The sequence below is a fragment of the Botryllus schlosseri genome, chromosome 9 (assembly GCF_051294905.1).
Source record: "Botryllus schlosseri isolate E-star chromosome 9, Bs_hap1, whole genome shotgun sequence".
In the NCBI taxonomy this organism is placed as follows: Eukaryota; Metazoa; Chordata; class Ascidiacea; order Stolidobranchia; family Styelidae; genus Botryllus; species Botryllus schlosseri.
Window position 1 is genome coordinate 2,525,112 of NC_137244.1, and position 15,232 is coordinate 2,540,343.

At 39.8% G+C, this 15,232-nt stretch overlaps 1 protein-coding gene and 1 long non-coding RNA gene across 2 annotated transcripts in view; one reads left to right on the top strand and one right to left on the bottom strand.

The window, feature by feature from the left end:
• The window catches only part of LOC145445879 (uncharacterized), a 246,397-nt gene that overhangs the window by 178,187 nt on the left and 52,978 nt on the right, over positions 1 to 15,232 (top strand). The gene's annotated exons all lie outside the window — the stretch shown is intronic.
• The window catches only part of LOC145445870 (uncharacterized), a 160,380-nt gene that overhangs the window by 137,267 nt on the left and 7,881 nt on the right, over positions 1 to 15,232 (bottom strand). The window lies entirely within an intron of this gene.

A 15,232-nucleotide genomic window follows, 5' to 3' on the forward strand; every position in this document is an offset into this window, starting at 1 on the left:
GAATTAATTACATTGCAATTAGGTTTTTGTAAAGTAGAAAGTAGTTCAGTATAATATTCGACAACTATCATCAGTTAAATTGTCACAAGAAACGCGTGACATGACCTCTGAATCACGTTATTCTCTGCTGTTTCGAAATATATTTCGCTACGCCCCGAACTCCGCTATCAGTAGCCTATATCATAACCGTCCGCTATGTCATCTCATCGATGGGCAATCAGTCGCCAAATTGGCCTGAAACTCGTATAGCTGACTTCTCCGTTATTCTCTGCAGTTTCGAAATATATTTCGCTACGCCCCGAACTCCGCTTTCAGTATATTATAACCGTCCGCTATGTCATCTCATCGATGGGCATTGGGCAATCAGTCGCCAAATTGGCCTGAAACTCGCATGGCTGACTTCTCCGTTATACTCTGCTGTTTCGAAATATATTTCGTTACGCCTCGAACTCCGCTATCAGTAGCCTATATCATAACCGTCCGCTATGTCATCTCATCGATGGGCATTGGGCAATCAGTCGCCAAATTGGCCTGAAACTCGCATGGCTGACTTCTCCATTATTCTCTGCTGTTTCGAAATATATTTCGTTACGCCCCGAACTCCGCTTTCAGTATATTGTAACCGTCCCCTATGTCATCTCATCGATGGGCAATCAGTCTCCAAATTGGCCTGAAACTCGTATGACTGACTTCTCCGTTATTCTCTGCTGTTTCGAAATATATTTCGCTACGCCCCGAACTCCGCTATCAGTAGCCTATATCATAACCGTCCGCTATGTCATCTCATCGATGGGCAATCAGTCGCCAAACTGGCGTGAAAATCGTATGGCTGACTTCTCCGTTATTCTTTGCTGTTTCGAAATATATTTCGCTACGCCCCGAACTTCGCTTTCAGTATATTGTAACCGTCCGCTATGTCATCTCATCGATGGGCATTGGGCAATCTGTCACCAAATTGGCGTGAATATCGTATGGCTGACTTCTCCGTTATTCTCTGCTATTTCGAAATATATTTCGCTACGCCCTGAACTCCGTTTTCAGTACATTATAACCGTCCGCTATGTCATCCCATCGATGGGCATTGGGCAATCAGTCGCCAAATTGGCCTGAAACTCGTATGGCTGATTTCTCCGCTATTATCTGCTGTTTCGAAATATATTTCATCACGCCCCGAACTCCGCTTTCAGTGTATTATAACCGTCCGCTTCCGTCCCTTGAACTCGAATGGCTGACTATTCGCTTACATAGATTCTGATCTCAGCTTCATATGTTGTCTTTTAATTGTCATTTAGCTCGAAAGTTTATATGTTCCGCCGTCTACACGTTTTAGAGTTGCTTATGCGCGTGTCTATAAAGGTCAATGACCGAAAGCTCCGCGCTCCGCTTCCTCCGCTATCTCCGTCTTTTAGGAATCGGCATTTTTTTGCTCTCTCCGCCGTCTCCGTTGTTTCCGCGTTTTAGGGCCCGTTCTCCGCTTCCTCCGCTGTCTCCGCTGCCTCCGCTTCTCTGTCTTTTAGGGATGCCCAGAAATGGCTTTGAAGTTACATTGCTGTCGTTGAAATAGATACATTAAACACGATTTATTACTTGTATATGTGGATAAATGGGCGAATAATGTATCAATTTAGCATTCCGGCCGGCCCAGAACGTAATTTTCCTATATCCGGCCCGCCGACTGGAGAAGTTGCCCGCCCCTGGACTATACTAACTACTCTAGTCTGATCACACCAGCATCAAACAGGTACACTTGACTATAAACAGACTGGCTGTAAAAAATGTTACGGTAGTTAAAAAAAATTAAAATAGAAAAAAATTAAACGATGGTAGCAAATGATCAATGAAGCAATGTCTTGGCGAGGTAGGGCAACAGTGTTAGTGTAACGGCAAGAGGTGATCAAGTAGGGCTTTTTTAAATCTATTATAAGGCAATTCACGGATATGTGGTGGTAATGCATTCCAGATGATAGGTCCCGAGTAGTCGATAGATCTCTTAGTTAGGTTGCTATTGGGTGGGGGTAAGTAGATATTTCCTTTAGACGAGGATCTCGCGTAGTGGGAGTGGACATTTTTAGCAGGCATGGAAAAGTCATCAAACACAGGAGGCAAACTATTTGAAAGATATTTGTGAATGACTTTTGATACTTCGAAGCGATATAGTTTGTCAACTTGCAAAATTCGGTGCTTACGGTAGTAAGGCGATAGTTTGGTACGTAAAGGTACAGATGAGATCCGCCGTATCGCACGGTATTGCAGGGTTCGAATTCTGCACAAAAATGTTGTGCATGCATTATCCCATACTACGATTACATATTGTAGGTGAGAGTGGAAAAGAGAGAAATAGATGGTTCGTAGTATTGATCTGGAAACCAAAGATTGCTGACGGGTCATTATTCCCACACACCGAGCTAGTTTTGATATTGTGCATTCAATATACTACTTTCAAGCAGTGGCGTAGCAGCCACTTGGCGGTTTTGGCTCTGTGCCAGGGGCGGCAGGCTCCAAGGGGGCGGCAAAATGTGGCTGCAAAGTGAGAGAGATATGGTATTCTTTTTCGCCTGCACCATCGAGATGCTTTGACGACGGAGATGCGATACGGACTTTTTTTTAATAATAAGGTCATCTAGTCTGCGCCCCCGTTTTCCCCCTCTGTGATTGCTGAGCGCCTAGCGGGATAACCGCGGATACCAGTTTTCGAATCTTTGGTCTGACCCGGCCGGGGATCGAACCCGCGACCTACCGTTCAAGAAGCCGGATGCATCACCATTACACTATCTCGCTCGGTACAGTGCACACAGCCGACTAAAAGAAGCGTTATTTGGTAGTCCTATAGCTGGCGTCCCGTGAGCTAAAATTTAATCAAACAGGTCTCAATCGAAAGCTAGTGTCGCGCTGATTCTGAAAACACGAATTAATATGTTAACATGGCGATGAAGTCACTCCGAAACAGCCGTCAATGCCGATTGTTCGGAGAGTTCGCAGAAAAAGGAGAATGGAAACAATCAGAAGATGCTGGCCTCAGTTTTGTCGAAGAAGTTGGACGATGCATGTTTCAAGCTTTGGACAGATTTAAATTTGAAGCTGAAACTAGGTTTACCGGCATACACCAATTAAATGATATGTTTGGATGAATTCCCACGCGCCGCCGCAAAGCGAAAGTCACAATTTATTCACCAGCGCTTTTAGAAGCACTTATGACGAGGTGGATTTTTGGAGTTAGATGCGAAAATTGTCATGCCTTATACCTTCGAAATAGAGAACATATAAATCAGAAGATTGCTAGATTTTTGTACTAACCAATATGAGGCCATAAGGACGAACACAAATTAAGATATGATTATATGAAGTTGTTCAACTCGAGATTTTAAAAGGGTTAAGAGGCTGGTGCGGAGCAGTGAAACCACGTTTGATCGCAGTGCAACAGCGTTTGATGTTTTACAGTGGTTAGTTAATGCAAAGCTACTTGATTCGATACCATATTTATGCTCGTGTCTGAAACTTTATCTAACCATTGGTGTTTCAATTGTGAGCTGTGTGAGGCGAGCTTCTCAAAGCTCAAACATGATTAAGTCTTATTTGCGTTCTACCATGAATGATGATCGGGTATCAGCTCTATCCATTCTGTCTATAAAAAGAGACTACGTTTAAAAACTTGAATTTGAGGATATTATTGCTGATTTTGCTTTGAGGCGGCTATTGATTTTGTATTTGCACAATACAATCGTTCGCTATTTCTTGTCTTTATTATTTTTGGCCCTATTAACGTTGAGACGGTGAGGCTGAGACGTGGCATATTGTTTGTAATTATTTTTATTGACAAGGTTGCTTGAACATGAATCTATGTCGAAATTTGCTGAGGTCTACTTAGGGGAGGGGGCGGCACTTTAGGCGAGAGCCAGGGGCGGCAGAACATGCTGCTAAGCCAGTGCTTCCAAGACATTTTGGCATCAACGGTGACGCCGAGATATTTTCTGAGTCACATATGGAGATTTGTTTATGATTGATGTTCACAGTGAAACTATGATTGGCATTATTTAAAAGGGGCATCTCGGTCTTATCTGCATGCAAACTTAGTTTGTTTGCTTGCAGCCATCTCGACACTTTTCGGAGTTCCCTATTCACAGATGCATGCAAATTATCGACAGTGTTGGAGGTTATGAAGAGGTGAGTATCATCAGCAAATAGGGGTGTGCGGAATAAAGATGCATTAACAATGTCGTTAATATAAATGAGGAAAAAAGTCGGTCCAAGGACTGATCCTTGAGGCACTCCACAAGTTATATCTCTGGTAGTCGTTCTTAATGTCCCCAGTTTAACAAATTGTTTGCGGTTTGCCAGGTAGCTTTCAAGTAGAGTTGCTGCAATGCCCCCGATTCCATAGTGTTCTAGATTGTATCTTAAGATTCTGTGGTTAACTGTGTCGAAAGCTTTGCTGAGGTCGATAAAAATGCTGCAGCCACTTTTTTGTTGCTTGATGGTTTCATAATAGTCCGTTACAATTGATAGTATTGCATGGGACATGAAATCGTTAGTTAGTGACTGCATGAACTTATGTCACGATGCTTTACTGCCTCGTCATAATATTTAAACATAGTGGAGACGCTGCGTTGATGACGCAAGTATTTGCTAATCTGTGATTTCTGAGAACTTGTTAATGCATATATTCGAGGTAATTTCGTGGGGGATCTACTGTCGTCACAGGGACAACTTTTATATTTTCGCCGTCGGTGGGATTTGCATCGTACTGCACAAGAGAGGAACAATAAAAGGTTAACGGTGAAATCGTGTACTGATGAAATATATACCTATATTGCCGGTAAATTGAAATATACATCGTCCAGAGGTCTATATGTTCATACTTTGTGATCATTTGGGATATTAGGATCAAGTCACTAACTTCGAGTCACATGTCCTCTCTAGACGTTATCACATTTAGACTCTGCTCACGGCACGTCAGTTGATTTTCGAACGTGACTGGAGTCAAGTAAAGTCAATTGATTTTTGGATGTGAGTAGTTATGTAGATCGGTCGTGATGTGCCATAGGGTTCTTATGGGTGCGGCGGTGATGCGCCTGGAAACTCGTGGTGGTGATGCGCCTTTTTAGACCCCCCTCTCGGCGGTGATGCGCCATGTGTTCTTATGGATGCGGTCGTGATTCGCACTTTTGGGTATAGGGTGTGGACGTGATTCGCCGTGAAACTCGTGGTCGTGACTCGCCTTTTTTGCTATAGGCGGTGGCGGTGATTCGCCTGTCGTGTATTCTTACGGGTTCTGTGGTGATTTACCATGCATTCTTACGGGCGTGGCGGTGATTCGCACTTTCAGGCATCTCTCGCGTGGTGTTGAATATGCACGAGTCACCAACAATAGCCGCACAGACGGAAACGTGGCTTGTTGTGAGGATTAAGCAGTGCGACCTATATTTCGAATGACCTGCGCGCTGAATTGTTTCCGTGCAGTCGCTACTATCGATTATTACACTAGACCGGTCAGTGTGAAATAGTTTGATCGTAAATTATGATATATGATGTCGTAGTTTAGTCGTGTCAAATGACCGCTTTCCTCGCTATTGATTGCCACCTGAATAATACTTTCGGTTTCTTCGCTGTTTCGCACCTATAGAATAGTCTGCTGTTTACAGTCACAACTTCATCGCGATAGCACAATTTTCACACCTCGATCAGTAGAACAACACCGCACTAACCCAGTTGTCGAACATGCTAACGACGATAAATGTGTCTGTCATGTATTCTTACGGGATCTGTGGTGACTCGCGATGTGTTCTTATGGGTGCGGTCGTGATTCGCACTTTCGAGTATAGGCATCTCTCGCATATCGTATTGAAAACTCGGGCTCGTGACTCGCCTTTTTTGCTATAGGGGGGTGGCGGTGATTCGCCTGTCGTGTATTCTTACGGGATCTGTGGTGACTCGCCATGTATTCTTATGGGTGCGGTCGCATGCGGCTATTGCGTCTTATGGCGGGGGTGACGAGCGGCTCTTATTTCTTACGGTGGGGGTCGCATGCGGCTATTGCGTCTTATGGGTGCGGTCGTGATTCGTACTTTCGGTATAGACTGCGGGTGGCATGTCGTACTTTCAGCAAAAAAGGTGTGAAATAGTTTGCTAAATCTAGGAGTCACTTCCAAGGTAATATTTTGGTAATTAGTTTACCACAGAGCCGGCGTAGACGGCGATTCGAATATCAGCAATAACCGCGTTCACAAACTAACACTTCAAAAATGTGTGAAATAGTTTGCAAAACCCCGCGATCGCTGACAAGATAATGTCTCGGACATAACCATCTTTCGCGACTTGGTGTTACAGGCACATCGATCGCTCACGCGGTGAAATATTCGTAAGCATCACTCGCAGAATTATATTTTGGTAATTATTTTGTCACAGAGCCGTCGCAGGCGGTGATTCGAAAACCGACAATTTGTCACTCGCCCGCGATCGCTATATGTTTCACACCTCCAGAATAGTGGCTGACTTTAGTTGCGTGATAAGATCCATGAAAATATTCAATCAATGTGTTAGTTTATCAACTTGAAATGAAACTCACTACACAAATCAAGTCGTTTCGTATCTGAATGTTTTAAATCGGTACAACTCTAATCCTTTGACAAATCCCTTAACGCGTTTTTGTTGAATCGAACGTAAACCGAATATTACTGACGCCAACTTTCAGCCGCATCGAATTATTCGCGCATTCCGCGCCACTGTTTTCACACTTATAGAATCAATACCAACTATAACTCTACAAGAATCAAGAATCACAAGTATGTGCATTACACAGTTATTGTCTTTATTAACTTGAAATCAAACACTTAACAAAAACACACAACTAATCATTTGGCAACTCTAGCATTACCAAAAAATTCCAGTATTGTTGATTGAAAATCCTTGAGTCATTATTATCAAAAATGTTATAGTACCGCATCGGAATCCATTCGCGGGATGTACTAAAGTTAAATCCAGATAATCCAAAATGAAATATTTGGACTTTGACATAGTCTGAATTGAAATATATTGACAAACATGACTACCAACTTTGATCCAGTCACATTTCAAGATCATACTTTGAAACAATCCTTGAAACTTACAACTCTATTCACGACTGAGTTTTCCGTTTATCAAATAGAGTTTCAGTAAATACTATCGCGATATTTTAATGTGTTACTACACACAATAGAATCAATCAATGAAATAGCACCTGTTGTAAATATTTCTAACTTGACAACCACTTGTGCGTACCGCGATCGACTTGCGACGCGATGAGTTAAATCGGAATATTTCAATCTATTTGTCGAAACCTTGAACAAACTATCAGGTTATTTTTTGTTGTAATCGAGTGAACGGAAATAGTATTACGTCTCAACATTTTAGCATCTTCCCATAAACAAAAGAGTAAAATACAAAAAACCTTGTCAATTCAATCCGTTTGTAACTTACCCAACCCAAAGCAAAAAGTATCCTTATGAAAAGTAGACAAGACTACGCGAGTAATCACCACAATCCAAAATCCATAGCAAGTTCGGTTGTATTCATAGTCCACCAACTCGTATTTTTATTCAACTGTAAAAGTCGTTACTATTCCGCAAGACAAAGAAATTACTATGTGGTATATTTTGTAAGACAAAAGTAATTACTTCTCGGTGTCGGCGACTTGAGATTAACATATGTTTTGAGTATATGATATTTGAATGTCTGACCAACGTAGTTAAGAATTCATTTCTTACGATCGAACACCGGTATTACATTGAAAGTTATCATGCTGTAAACATAAGGATTGACACATGGATTTGACATATGTAATAGTTGATCATGACTTGATTATTAAATTATTCGCGTTAATTAGACCCGGTGTTGCGGTAAAGGTTATTATGACAGCAACAAACTTTTCACCACCGTGGTTATTAACATATCGATTTGTAAAACTATGCTTGTCTGAAATGTTCTTGGTTTGAAAGATATTCCGTGTTGGTACAAATCACTCTGTGTATTACGGATATCAGAAAATATTTTTACAAATGTAGTTGTTTCCAGTAACCAAGACTAAAGATGACACAACAATTTCGTTTGGAATATCTTTACTGGACGCATCCTATTCTACTAGACTTGAGTAATACACAAAACTCATAGCATTAACAAAATCACAATAGGCGCTACACTGATATCTACAAAATGTGTTTGTATTGTTACTCAAAGTAGTGATCATAAATTATCATTTAAATAAGTAATTGTAATCATAAAACCAAACTTATGAAAGTCATTACCATAACAAAAGAATATTGTAGGTTGCTTGCTAAATGTATGCCGGAAATATTTGTAGAACGCTCACGACCAAAGAAATCGGAAATTTCTCCCCATTGTCATTCGTCAAAGTATATGTTGTCACAATACTCATCCCGTAAAAGATCTTACTTGTATATGATTGAATCGCCGGTAATTAACTCGCTAAATCAAACCATAAGGAAATTTCACTCAGTCATCGGATTATGATATTAAACAGCGTCGCTTAATCGGCGTAGAGCGTTTTTCTAAATGCAAATCATACCTGACCAACAGAAAACAATTTTCACTCACCTTGTAATGAAACCAAGTGGTGGACCTTCGTTCAATATTTTGTTTGTGTCAAATACTTTGCAATAAACACACACACTGGAGTGGTTGAGCTTTACATCATCAAGCTGTCATCTGTAAATCGAGATCACATCCGACTTGTAACTGTATCGTTTACCTAACCGAGTTGTATGCACAGTTTCATATTTTTATCATTTAGTGATTGCTGAACACACCAAACGATACACATTCACTTCCGAAATACTGCGTTGATCTCAATTCCCTTTGTCGTGATAACCGAAGTACATTTGCTTCGAATTCGTAACAGCCGACTTTTCTATGACACGATAAATATTGACAAGTTATGCTTAGAAGATTGGTTGCATATCGCGAAAAATAACATACTGCTCATATTGATACTGTTAATCGGTATTTTCACGCGAGTCGATTTTCAAATGAGTAAAATTTATTACATGAGTGTCTCCGCTTAATGTAAATGAAAACTCAGTCGTCTTTTAACATCACAAAGACATTGATAAAAAGTAAGCAATCAAACACAACACTTTGTACGACACTAATTATTGTTCCACACATCTCATTTCATACTAAGTGTATACGAAAGATATTCATGTTACACGAAAATATTCGCTCATGCTACAAATCTGTACAATGATTGGTGGTGTAAGTCCAGCACAATTGTGGTATCCATACGAGTTTAGTTAACACAATTTACGACACCGAGGTCGCCTCATCTTTCGTAAGACAACAAACCAAGGTTTCAGGATATGTCCACGTCATAACAATAAATCAGCTACTCCAACAACAGAGTACATATGTTTTCTAGCACGGTGCTTACATCTTACACACAAATCGACCTACTTTGCTAACGAAAAGTGCTGAGTCATCACATGGTTGTCCTCACAACAATAACAACTAAAACATACTATCCTACAAAATGGCCATTATAGTTTGCACGCCAACGATACATCGTACAAGTAGCAAGTCTCGAGAATCCAGTTATTCAAAAAACGTGAAAGTGTTTCTACGCCAAGTCGGTATGTTGACGAAAGCATGTATTGTAATATCATGATCGATTTACATTCGTTGGTCACAAAATGTCACTACTCTAAATAATTATTTTTCACTCAAAGCCTACTTGTCACCATTCGTTTCATCAAGCACGAGTTCAAGAAACCTGCTACGACATGAATTGTTATTTTTATGTTGTGTAAATAGGTAATAATTAATTTTAGTAACACTATATCAGCATCATCGAGTTGCGCGAATAGATTTACATGTGGTCTTGTGGTTTTAATCGAAGTATACAGCACGGTCTAATGTAGAGTCATCTCTACTGTACAGCAACTCGGTAATCGAAATGCATTAAAATTTAAACAATGATCTTGTTTCGTCGCACCAAAAATATGTTTACTATCGCGATACTCTGCACAGACCGTGTAAATCCTTTTCACACTCGTAATAGTATACCAACAGCTACCGGCGACAACGTTTAACAATACCAACGACACTAAAAAACGATACCTACCCAAGTAAAATTACCATTTTCACCTGGAGGTCGGTCGTTACCCGAGTAGAAATACCATTGTCCTTTGGAAATTTATCGTTTACCCAGTGTAACAATCCCCTTTTCACTTGGAAATATATTTTTGACCTGGATAACAAACCCCTTTTCACTTGGAAATCTATTTTTGCCCTGGATAACAAACCTTTTTCACTTGAAAATATATTTTTTCTCTTGGTAACAAACCTTTTTCACTTGGAAATATATTTTTTCTCTGGATAACAAACCTTTTTCACTTGGAAATATATTTTTTCTCTTGGTAACAAACCTTTTTCACTTGGAAATATATTTTTTCTCTGGTTAACAAACCTTTTTCACTTGGAAATATATTTTTTCTCTGGTTAACAAACCTTTTTCACTTGGAAATATATTTTTTCTCTGGGTAATAAACCTTTTTCACTTGGAAATATATTTTTATCCTACAGCAACAAACCATTTTCACATGGAAAACTACTTTTACCTAGAGTAACTAATCATTTTCTTTTGGAAATATATTTTCTCCCTGGGTAACAAACCCGTTTCGTTTGGAAAACTATCATTTACCTGAGTACCAATACCGTTTGCACTTGGAAATCTATCTTTTCTCTGGGTAGCAATACCATCTTCGTTTTGAAAACTGACAACCACGCCCGACAATTTGATATTTTTGTATATTGTTACAACGGGCAGTGACAAAATATACACCAACAACGACTCCGATACATTTGTGCAATCGCATATTTACTTGTGTTGGTGCATCCCATCAAAATCATCGGTTACCCACATGCAATGTGCTCTTGTATATCGAAATGTATGTTTGGGAAATTGGACAATAGGTTTCGATAGGTCTGTGATGTCCGGGTTCGTGCTTTGGATTTTCCAGAGTCAAAATGTCTGAATAAAACACCTCCTTGACGATGGTTGGTATGTGGATAACGGTGTTCGGAAAACGGTTGGATTTATGTCACCCATCGCGATAACAATTCCTGGTCGAGTTTTCCTCCGGCATGTTTGCTATATTGTGTCTTTATTGGTCAATGTATGTCTCGACATTCAGTTTGAAATCGGAATTGATAAAGTATGTAACCGGATCCGGATATCAACTGTGAATCGATAAACCAATGAACAATATTCAAAGTAAACATGTTACACCCTGTGTTTCCACGAAAAAATACCATCCAGACATACGTCGCCCTTGTTTGCCCACACCAGTATACGCGTAAATGGAGGTGTGTGACATTGCATGCAATGTGTTGGTATACAAACATCGATCCACAGACATTATCATAGCCGGTAGTTTTGATGTAGATCGAATGTCACCCGATAACAATACCAATAAGCCACATTGCGATGACTCTGAGTCCGCGCTATGACATCGATATCTCGACACCGTTCACTGATTTATTCGATGGTGTTATCGCAAGATAGTCATGACCCTATCTGCAGACGGACCACCCAGATCAATTGGATACATCGGTCAATATCCATCGTGTTGTCGACACCGAAGTTTTCTGCTGCAGCGTTTGACCAATGTGAACTATCGAAGTACGGGTGCTCGAAATGATTGCGATCAGTCTTTCATTCACGATGTATGGATATCGCTACTCCCACATAACGACTCCGGATAAATATCGTGCAAATCTCGGACTGATACTGTGATCCAATAAGGTATGTTTCTGTGGAATGAAGACTGCAATCGTACACCACAATAGAACACTACCTCGCGATTTCACACACAATCATAAAACACATCATCGTAAGGGTCCAGTTCGTCCGGCAACATTTCGAAACGGTCATCGCCACAGGAGATCGAGGTTGGTCTCGTCATATCGGAGTATTTTGAAACTGTCATCACCACAAGGTTATTGACGTCGATTCTGTTGGTCATGTCAATCCGTTTCACAATCCACCGTTTTTCAACTCCCCGCACCATACTGTTACGACACAGACAAGAAGCGTCGGTGGAAATAATAAAACACGGAAAGCACACTTTGGTGTTATTTGACATGGATTTTACACCCGACGAACCTTACATTCGAGCGATGCATTGGAATGACGCTTGTATTATTGACGTAGAAGGAACAGAAATGTATCGATTTATTGGTTTCGTGCATATCCAACAAAAACCAGGGTATGTGATTGTGCGTGGTTCGCATATTCGACTGTGAACGCTCTATTGGTATATGCTGTATAGTTCACTTTCATCGTCGTGCGAATAACCCATGTTACGGTTCCATGTTTGTGTGTCTGTATGTCATGCTTCAGATTGACTCAGAGTCATCGCAATGTGGCTTATTGGTATTGTTATCGGGTGACATTCGATCTACATCAAAACTACCGGCTATGATAATGTCTGTGGATCGATGTTTGTATACCAACACATTGCATGCAATGTCACACACCTCCATTTACGCATATACTGGTGTGGGCAAACAAGCGCGACGTATGTCTGGATGGTATTTTTTCGTGGAAACACAGGGTGTAACATGTTTACTTTGAATATTGTTCATTGGTTTATCGATTCACAGTTGATATCCGGATCCGGTTACATACTTTATCAATTCCGATTTCAAACTGAATGTCGAGACATACATTGACCAATAAAGACACAATATAGCAAACATGCCGGAGGAAAACTCGACCAGGAATTGTTATCGCGATGGGTGACATAAATCCAACCGTTTTCCGAACACCGTTATCCACATACCAACCATCGTCAAGGAGGTGTTTTATTCAGACATTTTGACTCTGGAAAATCCAAAGCACGAACCCGGACATCACAGACCTATCGAAACCTATTGTCCAATTTCCCAAACATACATTTCGATATACAAGAGCACATTGCATGTGGGTAACCGATGATTTTGATGGGATGCACCAACACAAGTAAATATGCGATTGCACAAATGTATCGGAGTCGTTGTTGGTGTATATTTTGTCACTGCCCGTTGTAACAATATACAAAAATATCAAATTGTCGGGCGTGGTTGTCAGTTTTCAAAACGAAAATGGTATTGCTACCCAGAGAAAAGATAGATTTCCAAGTGCAAACGGTATTGGTACTCAGGTAAATGATAGTTTTCCAAACGAAACGGGTTTGTTACCCAGGGAGAAAATATATTTCCAAAAGAAAATGATTAGTTACTCTAGGTAAAAGTAGTTTTCCATGTGAAAATGGTTTGTTGCTGTAGGATAAAAATATATTTCCAAGTGAAAAAGGTTTATTACCCAGAGAAAAAATATATTTCCAAGTGAAAAAGGTTTGTTAACCAGAGAAAAAATATATTTCCAAGTGAAAAAGGTTTGTTAACCAGAGAAAAAATATATTTCCAAGTGAAAAAGGTTTGTTACCAAGAGAAAAAATATATTTCCAAGTGAAAAAGGTTTGTTATCCAGAGAAAAAATATATTTCCAAGTGAAAAAGGTTTGTTACCAAGAGAAAAAATATATTTTCAAGTGAAAAAGGTTTGTTATCCAGGGCAAAAATAGATTTCCAAGTGAAAAGGGGTTTGTTATCCAGGTCAAAAATATATTTCCAAGTGAAAAGGGGATTGTTACACTGGGTAAACGATAAATTTCCAAAGGACAATGGTATTTCTACTCGGGTAACGACCGACCTCCAGGTGAAAATGGTAATTTTACTTGGGTAGGTATCGTTTTTTAGTGTCGTTGGTATTGTTAAACGTTGTCGCCGGTAGCTGTTGGTATACTATTACGAGTGTGAAAAGGATTTACACGGTCTGTGCAGAGTATCGCGATAGTAAACATATTTTTGGTGCGACGAAACAAGATCATTGTTTAAATTTTAATGCATTTCGATTACCGAGTTGCTGTACAGTAGAGATGACTCTACATTAGACCGTGCTGTATACTTCGATTAAAACCACAAGACCACATGTAAATCTATTCGCGCAACTCGATGATGTTGATATAGTGTTACTAAAATTAATTATTACCTATTTACACAACATAAAAATAACAATTCATGTCGTAGCAGGTTTCTTGAACTCGTGCTTGATGAAACGAATGGTGACAAGTAGGCTTTGAGTGAAAAATAATTATTTAGAGTAGTGACATTTTGTGACCAACGAATGTAAATCGATCATGATATTACAATACATGCTTTCGTCAACATACCGACTTGGCGTAGAAACACTTTCACGTTTTTTGAATAACTGGATTCTCGAGACTTGCTACTTGTACGATGTATCGTTGGCGTGCAAACTATAATGGCCATTTTGTAGGATAGTATGTTTTAGTTGTTATTGTTGTGAGGACAACCATGTGATGACTCAGCACTTTTCGTTAGCAAAGTAGGTCGATTTGTGTGTAAGATGTAAGCACCGTGCTAGAAAACATATGTACTCTGTTGTTGGAGTAGCTGATTTATTGTTATGACGTGGACATATCCTGAAACCTTGGTTTGTTGTCTTACGAAAGATGAGGCGACCTCGGTGTCGTAAATTGTGTTAACTAAACTCGTATGGATACCACAATTGTGCTGGACTTACACCACCAATCATTGTACAGATTTGTAGCATGAGCGAATATTTTCGTGTAACATGAATATCTTTCGTATACACTTAGTATGAAATGAGATGTGTGGAACAATAATTAGTGTCGTACAAAGTGTTGTGTTTGATTGCTTACTTTTTATCAATGTCTTTGTGATGTTAAAAGACGACTGAGTTTTCATTTACATTAAGCGGAGACACTCATGTAATAAATTTTACTCATTTGAAAATCGACTCGCGTGAAAATACCGATTAACAGTATCAATATGAGCAGTATGTTATTTTTCGCGATATGCAACCAATCTTCTAAGCATAACTTGTCAAAATTTATCGTGTCATAGAAAAGTCGGCTGTTACGAATTCGAAGCAAATGTACTTCGGTTATCACGACAAAGGGAATTGAGATCAACGCAGTATTTCGGAAGTGAATGTGTATCGTTTGGTGTGTTCAGCAATCACTAAATGATAAAAATATGAAACTGTGCATACAACTCGGTTAGGTAAACGATACAGTTACAAGTCGGATGTGATCTCGATTTACAGATGACAGCTTGATGATGTAAAGCTCAACCACTCCAGTGTGTGTGTTTATTGC